We start from the raw sequence: 11,001 nt of genomic DNA, 5'->3' as shown, positions 1-11,001 counted from the left end.
CGCATTGGAAGAAAGTGTCGCGAAACACAGCACATCGTGTTGGCCGTTTCCAGTTAATCAGTCTTGCTGCAGAAGTTGTAAGCCCATCGGAAAAAGGTGACAACTGATGCCTGAACCTTTTTTCTATACTTCATAGCTATCAGCAGCCGTGCGCATTCCTTCGGCGTGCTGTTGATGCTCGATTTAGGCAAACGCCCACTTGAGCGTAAGCTGTAACTTTCGGTTTCCAAACACTAAGTGACGTCACAGCCGGTTCTCGTCTACTGGCGGCCATTTCGAAATCTCGTTTAGCAGACGAATTTGGCGGAACGTTTTTAATTAAATCACAATGATTAAGCTACGAATCGGTGAATTTCTTTACATTTTTGGAATCTTTAGGTGCATTTCTCTAACCTTCAGTCATCGGTTAGTGGTTCTAATAACCTTTAAAACAGCGTGGTCTGGTCCTTTAACCTTTTTTACGACTTTGATTGAAAGCATAAGACAAGAAATTCCTCCGAGGTAGGAAAAACACCCCCGCTGGTCAAAGGGAAATAACCATTCTCACTGCCACCAACTGAGAAGGTTATTTCCCTTTGACCATTAATATGTCCCTCTATAAGTCCTTGTAGAATCTTAATCCACCAATAACTCCCTAACCGTGTGTTTGACTGGTCCCAATTTTTGTAAGGACCGTCTCAGGAATGTATAGAACCTGTTCACCAAGTTTGGTGACGATCGGTCCGTTCATTCTTGAGATCTATATGCGAACACAAACAAACAAACAAAGACATCGACCGAATCCTATACACACCCCTATACCAGGGGTGTAAATAGGGATTTAGGCATGCAAAGTATCTGACAAAGAAGGGGCACCAATAAGGCCTCGCGGCCTTCGGCTAACAAATATAGCCGCCCCTACATACTACTACTACTACTACTACTAGAAATATCACTTAAAGCAGCTTCCCAAAATGCATGAAGTAAGTATATAGTGAGTGACAGCAATACCCTGAGTTGTTTAAGACGATGGTGTGATGTTGACCCGATTAGATACGCCGATCAAATAGACAGACTGAAGCAACACATCGAGGCGTGTTGCCATGTCATGCTGGACTGCAGTGACACACAGTGACGGAGAGCCGGCCACGCCTCCACGCCTGACGCTGCTGACGGACACGGACTTCACGTGCCACCAAGAACACTGACTGTTCTTCACTGACCCAGATCTCTATGGAAAGCCGTTTGGCTCATAACCTATACGCGCGTAATAAATAATTCATACGCGCGTAATAAATAATTCATACGCGCGTAACAAATGATTCATACGCGCGTACTAAATAATTAATATGCGCGTAATGATTGATTCATACACGTGCAATAAATAATTCATACACGTGTAAGAAATGATTAAATACACGTGTAATAAATATTTCATGCGCGTGTAAGAAATGATCAAATACACGTGTAATACTGAATATTTCATGCACGTGTAAGAAATGATTAAATACACGTGCAGGAAATAGTTTATACGCGTGTAAGAAATGATTAAATACACGTGTAGGAAAAGATTTAAATACACGTGTATTTTAATCATTAGATACACTTGTAATAAATTAAAACTTGAATCGGAAAATATACGACTTCGCAAACCTTCTAAAGTGACATTGACGTTTGCCGCTTCCGCCATCTTGAGCTGTAAGCGTGCAAAGCGAGGCGATGAAGACGCCTAAGAGTGTTTTTCATGTGGATTCCCAGTCCGAGTTTTTAAGTCGCTTAACCACGTGACTCCTGCATTTTTAACGCTTGTATGAAATATTTATTACACGCGTATTTATTCATTTTTTACACGTGTATGAAAAATGTATTACACGTGTATTTAATCATGTCTTACACGTGTAAGAAATGATTTTATCCTACATACGTGAGAGAGATACCCGTGAGATAATAATCGTTCAAATCACACGTGTGTATATCATGTAAATGAGGTAATGTCAAGCAAGTCTGGCAGGGACCTGTTTTTTCACTACTTATGATGCCAAAGTCACCGAGACAAACGTCATTATAGAAACAAAAATTGCGCTCGCTAATTTTTATAACTAACACGTCACGCCACACTTTCAGAGTGACGTTTCTTTGCTTTGACGTAATAGATTGCACGAGGCTTTAGAAGAGATCGAGGTTCCAAAACAAGCGTCTTCAATTTAGCTGGCTCGAATGCAGGACATTTTCAGTAAAATACACGTAAGTACAGTATGTAGGATAAACAGAATACTACATGGCTTGCTGTGTCGTACCAGATTTACACTCGTTGCTTTTTCAAATAGTGAACAGCTCGCTTTTGCTCGCAGTTCAATATTTAAAAAAACAACTCGTGTAAATCTGGTACGACACAGCAAGCCATGTAGTATTCTCTATAAATACACGTGTAAAACATTGTTCATACACGTGTAAGAAATGATTAAATACGCGCGTAATAAATAATTCATACGCGCGTAATAAATAATTCATACGCGCGTAAGAAATGATTCATACGCGTGTACTAAATAATTGATACGCGCGTAATGATTGATTCATACACGTGTAATAAATAATTCATACACGTGTAAGAAATGATTGAATACACGTGTAATAAATAATTACACGTGTATTTAAACATTTCTTACACGCGCATGAAATGTTAATTACACGTGTATTTAATCATTTCTTCCACGAGTATGAAATATTTATTAGTCGTGTATTTAATCATTATGCTATTCCATAGCATAAGAAACAAGTCGCGTAAGGCGAAAATACAATATTTAGTCAAGTAGCTGTGGAACTCACAGAATGAAAGTGAACGCAATGTAATTTTTCAGCAAGACCGTATACTCGTAGCATCGTCAGTCCACCGCTCATGGCAAAGGCAGTGAAATTGACAAGAAGAGCGGGGTAGTAGTTGCGCTAAGAAGGATAGCACGCTTTTCTGTACCTCTCTTTGTTTTAACTTTCTGAGCGTGTTTTTAATCCAAACATATCATATCTATATGTTTTTGGAATCAGGAACCGACAAGGAATAAGATGAAAGTGTTTTTAAATTGATTTGGACAATTTAATTTTGATAATAATGTTTATATATTTAATTTTCAGAGCTTGTTTTTAATCCGAATATAACATATTTATATGTTTTTGGAATCAGCAAATGATGGAGAATAAGATAAACGTAAATTTGGATCGTTTTATAAATTTTTATTTTTTTTTTACAATTTTCAGATTTTTAATGACCAAAGTCATTAATTAATTTTTAAGCCACCAAGCTGAAATGCAATACCGAACCCCGGGCTTCGTCGAAGATTACTTGACCAAAATTTCAACCAATTTGGTTGAAAAATGAGGGCGTGACAGTGCCGCCTCAACTTTCACGAAAAGCCGGATATGACGTCATCAAAGACATTTATCAAAAAAATGAAAAAAACGTTCGGGGATTTCATACCCAGGAACTCTCATGTCAAATTTCATAAAGATCGGTCCAGTAGTTTAGTCTGAATCGCTCTACACACACACACACACGCACACACGCACGCACACACACACGCACTCACACACGCACATACACCACGACCCTCGTTTCGATTCCCCCTCGATGTTAAAGGCACAGTAAGCCTCCCGTAAACCATCACAGAGCTCCCCGAGCGTCTAAATACAGTACAAGCATACTTCCATTTGAACGCTCACCGAACGGGAACATCCTGGCTGCTTTCTGTCGAGCGTGAGACATTTTCCAAGAATTTATTTTCGTAGACTTGTTCCGTTAACAACAACGGCGCCTCGTTTTTGCGCTAGACCTAACTTTTAAAATCTAAATAATAAATTGACAGCTTGTTACACAAACATTCTTTAATCATAAAAGAATTCGTTTTTCATCAAGACAAGATCAGAACAATTCGAAGTTGTGAAAGTTTAAAAAAAAGAAAAGCCCGGAAGCAGGGTCACGCAAGGGTCGTAGCAGACGACGGCCGGTTTATCAGTGCAAATCGCCGTTCCTCTCAACAGTCAAAAGCTATCGCTAGAGTTCTTGTGAACCACAGCCGTTGTTTCGTGCATAAAAAAACGTGCTATTGTAGATAAGCTCACGTCGAGTCGCATTCAAATGACTAACTATGACGACTGCATTGTGAAAAGGGAAAACTGGATCACACGGGTTCACGATGGCTCAGGGGTAAGATAAACCACGCAAAAATAAATTCTTTGAAAATTGTTCGCTCTTTACGGAGGGCACCTAGGATGTTCTCAATTGGTGAGTGTTTAAATGAAAGGGTGTTTGTACTGTGTGTAAAAGCCTGACCGTATCTGTGATGGTTTACGATAGGCTTACTCTGCCTTTAAAATATTTAGTCAAAACTTGACTAAATATAAAAAGATAAATTACACGTGCAATAAGAAATAAATACACGTGTATTAATCATTTATTACGCGTGTATTTATGTTTTATTACACGTGTAATGGTTATGAGCCAAACGGCTTTCCATAGATCTCTACACTACACGGCGCTTTGTTGAACTTTTTCCAACTGTGCTTTCGTGGAAAGATATCAAAAAAAATCTCTGTTGCCAAATAATCGGACTATGAACTATAGCATGGCACACAATGCTATTCGACTCACGGTACACATGTTATCGTTGTCCCGTCGCGTTTCTTTCTTTTTGTTCCTTTTTCTTTACTCCGTGTTTTTTTTTCTTTTTTTTTCGAAAAGTCTGAAAGCTGTATGACAATAAAAATAAAATAAAAATATTAAAAAAAGGATAGTGAGTGGTGTCTAACATGCACCTCATATATAATTATTCTTCTTTTTGCTGCATTAAAAGTGATCGTTGAGGATTTGGCTCACAGTTCCCGATATTTAAAGACTTCTTGGAATATGTTGCTGTCAGTGTCAGAAACTCAAACCTTCAAAGCTGTTTTATTGATATAGGCCTAATATGCACCCGAGAACACACTTCATGTAATGAAGACGTGGACTAGCTCTTAGTGCACCCATAGATATCACATCTATGGTGCACCTTGTCTGTGGTGACTGCGTGTATACGTAAACATGACGGAATTAGATCAATTTCAATGTTATGTAGTTCAAAAACACAAGGCTACGACACGCATTACTTGCATGTTACAGCTTTCATTTAAATTAAACATGCAAGAACATGAGAACTACCGCCCAGTATCCCTGACCTCGGTCGCCTGTAAGCTCCTTGAGCACATCATCTGCCACCATCTTCACAAGCACTTCGAACAACATGGAGTGCTATCCAGCCGCAACCATGGGTTCAGGACCGGCCACTCATGTGAAACCCAGCTGCTCACCACCATGCAGGACATTCTGTCATCCCATGATGCTGGCCACCAAACTGACGTCGCCATCCTTGATTTCAGCAAGGCCTTCGACACTGTCCCGCACAAGAAACTACTCCACAAGCTGGCCCACTACGGTGTGCGGGGAAGTGTCCACAACTGGCTGACCAGTTTCCTGACCAAGCGGAAGATGAGGGTTGTACTGGAGGGCGAGGCATCTGAAGAGGTAGAGGTCGAGTCCGGCGTCCCGCAAGGCACAGTGCTGGGTCCGTTGTTGTTCCTGTGCCATATCAACGACCTCCCAGACTCAGTCCAGTCGTCTGTCAGACTTTTTGCGGATGACTGTCTCCTCTACCGCCAGATCCGCACCTTTCAGGACCACCTTACGCTACAGGCAGACCTAAAGAGCTTGGAAGAGTGGGCCAACCAGTGGGGGATGAGGTTCAACGCTAAGAAGTGCTACGTCCTCTCCACCAGATCCACATCCCACTACTTCTACAGCCTCGGAGACACCATCCTCCAACAGGTCGAACAGAACCCGTACCTCGGCATACAGATCTCAGCCGACCTGAAGTGGGGCCCCCACATCACCAGTCTCTGCAAGAGGGCAGGATCTACCCTGGGCTTCTTACGCCGGAACCTCCGGAACTGCCCACGTGAGTGCCGTCGCCTTGCCTACATCACTCTTGTCAGGTCCACCCTTGAGTACGGGGCGGTGGTCTGGGACCCCTACTACAAACAAGACGTTGAGAGACTCGAACGCATCCAACGCCTAGCCGCTAGGTTCATCATGAAAGACTACGTGTCCAAGGACCCAGGCTGCGTCACCAAGATGCTAGAGTACCTCCAACTCCCTACACTCCAGGAACGCCGTCAGCAACTTCGCCTGACGATGCTGTTCAAAATCATCAATGGACTTGTACCTGCCTTACCCCCTGACTCCTTCCTCACCCCGGTGAGCGTATCTCGGCGCCGAGTCAAGCCTAAAGCCTACGAGGGGTATGAGAGCCAAAACATCCTCCAGAGACAGGCAACCAACAACAGCCGCTGTTTCAAAGCTCCTACCTCAAAGACTGATCAATACAGGAACTCGTTCTTTATAAAGACAGTGATCGAGTGGAACAATTTGAGCGAAGCCACCGTCACCCTGACCACGCCCAGCGCCTTCTCATCGGCGCTCGGGGGGCAGAAACCAGTGTGAGAGCCTCAGTAGTTTTTATCCAGTTTTTAACATTGTAACATAGCATTTTTTAACTGTCCTTGAAAAGCCTACATTCTAGGGCAAACGGACTAAAACCGCAAGTACAGCAGCAAGAAGACCAGCTGGAGTTGTACACTATATCCACCTTGTGTACAGTGAACTTTTAAGACTCTTTTAGATGCGCACACCCAAAAAAACGTCACGTTGATAGTCGTCGTCGGCTTCTGTGGCGCACCCGCCAACCACCAACCCAGGCGGGTTATCCAGATCCAGATCCAACATGTAACGGGCACTGTGAGCTATATTTTCAATGATCACTTTTTCCGCGCAGCAAAACAGGGATTGTATGAGGTGATGTTAGACACCCATTTTAGTTACATCTTGCATTTTGGGAAGCTATTTAGTTATGAGGACCGTGATATGTGATATGCTAACAAAATACGCTGTAACTATTTATCCGGCGTGAGGTAGCGTTTTCAGTCTGGCACTTCTCCACTTCTTTCGCGGTCTCTGTTTTCAGGGTTTCCCTCCAACGTTTCGTCCCCAAGAAGGAGGAGCTCTTATTTCACGCGCTGTTGCTAAGAGGTACAGATTTGAGATCACAAAAGAGCCACAGAGTTCGATTTGGAGGTTAAATAGATTACAACACACACGAGGAGTGACTTAGAATTTGCGACTGTACCTTGAACTTTTTCAGGGACAATTCCGGCGTAAAATAAAAGGTTAAACAAGAAGGGCAAAGCCCATACGACTCACATGCTTGACCTTGACCTTTACATGACCTTGACCCTCAGGGTCAAGGTCAAATAACTAAACCTAGCAATGACATCATACACTAGGAACTGCTTTACACATTTTTCCTACCAAAATACATGTGACCTTGACCCAAGGTCAAGGTCATCCAAGGTCATGCAACACAAAGCTGTTAATTCAAGACATAGGAAGTACAATGGTGCTTATTGGCTCTTTCTACCATGAGATATGGTCACTTTTAGTGGTTCACTACCTTATTTTGGTCACATTTTATACGGGTCAAAGTGACCTTGACCTTGATCATATGTGACCAAATGTGTCTCATGATGAAAGCATAACATGTGCCCCACATCATTTTTAAGTTTGAAACAGTTATCTTCCATAGTTCACTTCAAAATATGTTTACAATCCAACTTTGAAGAGCTCCTGTGACCTTGACCTTGAAGCAAGGTAAACCAAACTGGTATCAAAAGATGGGGCTTACTTTGCCCTATATATCATATATAGGTGAGGTATTCAATCTCAAAAACTTCAGAGAAAATGGGAAAAATGTGAAAAATAGCTGTTTTTTAGGCAACATTTATGGCCCCTGCGACCTTGACCTTGAAGCAAGGTCAAGATGCTATGTATGTTTTTTGGGGCCTTGTCATCATACACCATCTTGCCAAATTTGGTACTGATAGACTGAATAGTGTCCAAGAAATATCCAACGTTAAAGTTTTACGGACGGACGTCCGGACGGACGGACGGACGGACGGACGGGGGGGACGGACGGACGGACGACTCGGGTGAGTACATAGACTCACTTTTGCTTCGCATGTGAGTCAAAAAGGCTCCTTGGGGCCTTTAATCTTTAAGCCTTATTAATACATATCAGCTGCGTCAGACACTTATGAAAACATTCGGCCGGGGCGCGTATCACAAGGATACGCGAGGAGGCTTAATACAATTTACATTTATGCAAATATAAACCATTACTTACTGTTAAACTTATCAGGTCGGTGAGAAGCATGTTGCGATTAATGGTCTGCTTGTCAGCATAGCGCTCTCCACACTAGGACTGCACAAGTTAGTTAGTTAGGTTTTGAATGCAGGATCTCAAAATTGTTTTATAACTTGTTTAGTCCGCGACAGAACGCTCACCTGTCAGATAGTTTGGTCCGAAGTTTACTTGTACCCGTCAGTATTGTTTCTGGGTGGTCTTTAATTCGTACCTGAGCCGCGTAGTTTCCACTGAAATATGTTTGTCGACGGCATCACTGAAGTTGTGCGCTTTCCTGGCGGTAGATGGATATACAGTGGAAATGAGAATCCAGTGAGATTCCGAATCGCACTAGTGGAGATTGGAATTCCAGTTTGCACTAGGGCAAACTAGAATTCTCATCTCCACTGGATATTTGTTAGTAAAGATTGGAATTCCAGTTTGCCCTAGTGCAAACGGGAATCCAGTTTCAGTGGAGATGGGAATTCCAGTTTTCACTAGGGGAAATAGGAATTGGGGGAAATAATGTGTTCAAAGGTTTAGAATTGTTGTTAAAACCATTTCATCTTGAGTCATTCATGACTTTAAGGCTTACTTATTGCAGGTATTGAAATGCAGAAATAAAAATAAATATTATTTGATTTCTGTCCATGTTTTATCATGTCCGGAATTTTCTGCATGTCCATGACATTGGAAAACGATGTCGAAAAGTCTGTCCTGTGTGATGACTGGCTTGTTGGATTTTTTTGTAGTAGGCCTACACAATGTTCCTTGCACCAATTTCTTCCAATTTGAACTGTTTTTGGCTCCAGTGGTTGAATTGTGCTCCATTTTGGGATTTTTGTCCAGGGATAGAATGCAGACACGCTTCAATCTTGTACTTTTCTTGAGTTTCTTTTTTGTTTGTATCCAAAGATTCAAGATGCTTCTCTAAAAGAATATAAAATTTCTCCTTTTGCTCCATGATCCACTCTCTGAGTCAGTTTAGCAGAAAACAAACTGCAGCAAGTCAAAATTTCTAACTGAGTGGAGAAGACTAGTGTTCACTCTTTCTTTAGGACTAAGAGTTCACAAAAGAAGTGAGAAGGCCAGACAGATAGACGACTGAGTGAACGTTCAGTAGTCGTGGTTTTACAATACAATACAATACAATAATACTGTCGGCTCTGATGGCCGAAGCCATCTCTCTCTCCCTCTCCCTCTCTCTCTCTCTCTCTCTCTCTCTCTCTCTCTCTCTCTCTCTCTCTCTCTCTCTCTCTCTCTCTCTCTCTCTCTCTAACTCATGCTTCATCTTATATAAACTTTTAACTTTGTGATATGATTTAATGATATTGATACAAAACACTTATTGTTCGCAATTACTCTGTGTTGTTCGATTATATCAATTCAATAATATTTGTTTTTATTTCTGCATTTCAATACCTGCAATGAGTAGGCCTTAAAGTCATGAATGACTCAAGATGAAATGGTTTTAACAACAATTCTAAACCTTTGAACACATTATTTCCCCCAATTCCTATTTCCCCTAGTGAAAACTGGAATTCCCATCTCCACTGAAACTGAATTCCCGTTTGCACTAGGGCAAACTGGAATTCCAATCTTCACTAACAAATATCCAGTGGAGATGAGAATTCTAGTTTGCCCTAGTGCAAACTGGAATTCCAATCTCCACTAGTGCGATTCGGAATCTCACTGGATTCTCATTTCCACTGTGACATATAGATATATCAGTCACAAGTAGGCCTCTTCTGACACTGAGTCTGCCGTAGATCTATCTGTGGTCGGTACATCTATCTGTGGTCGGTAATGTCATATCTTTTCTTTGCTAATTTTGCTGTCACGTGTGATTTATCTCCGGTCAGTTTGGGCCTTCCACTTCTCAGCCAAAAAGAATCTTGCAGACAACAAATTCCCGTGCTTTTTTCCCCTCTTCGTGCAGAAGAGTAAACTGAAAATGACACATGATGGAATAGGGATTTTGCACCGATAATTGCCGCGAAATCTTGTTTACTGTATAAAAAAAAAAGTGGGTTATTGGAACGTTCAAATTAAAGTCAAAACAAAACAAAACATCAACGAGTACATCGACCCAATGGTCTTTACAGCGGACAGACAAACAAACAAAATGTGAGAAATGAATAAAACTACTGATGAATTTCGTCCGATCTCTGCAGTACTAGTTTGATTCCTCTCTGATATTAAATGTTTCTCTTTGTCTGGCCAAAGACTACGGCAAAGACGGTTGGGTCGTTGTACTCGTGAATTATTAGTTTAGTCATAAAATAAACGTTCGACTACCTAACCATTCTTGTTTTTTTAATTCTGAATTTTGGAACGTAAGCTAAATAAAGTTGTTTTTGATTTCTTCTGTTGTGTGTGTGTGTGTGTGTGCGTGCGTGCGTGTTGTGTGTGGCCGTGTGTGTGTGTGTGTGTGTTGGTGTGTGTGTGTCCCCCCTGCTGTTGTACATTGGAACTCTGGCGCGCACACACACACACGCGCGTGCTTTCCAGCTTATATTGTGTATTCATCTGTAAAAGTCGAACAGTAGGCCTACATGCGTTGGTTCACCGCACTGATTTTATCTGAGATACTTCAATGCCTGGTTGTAGAGCGCAGCTAAAGGGAAAGTACTATGTCCCAAATTGAATACATGTGACTGAGTTGACTACCTTGTTGGCTAAGTTAACACACAAACGAGCGAGGGAGCAAAAGCAAGCAGAGAGAGAGCGAGAGAGAGAAGAGCCAGAGAAAGAGATAGAG

The sequence above is a fragment of the Littorina saxatilis genome, linkage group LG6, assembly GCF_037325665.1.
Source record: "Littorina saxatilis isolate snail1 linkage group LG6, US_GU_Lsax_2.0, whole genome shotgun sequence".
NCBI lineage: Eukaryota > Metazoa > Mollusca > Gastropoda > Littorinimorpha > Littorinidae > Littorina > Littorina saxatilis.
The sequence above is the reverse complement of the archived record's forward strand: the minus strand, read 5'-3'. Positions refer to the sequence as shown.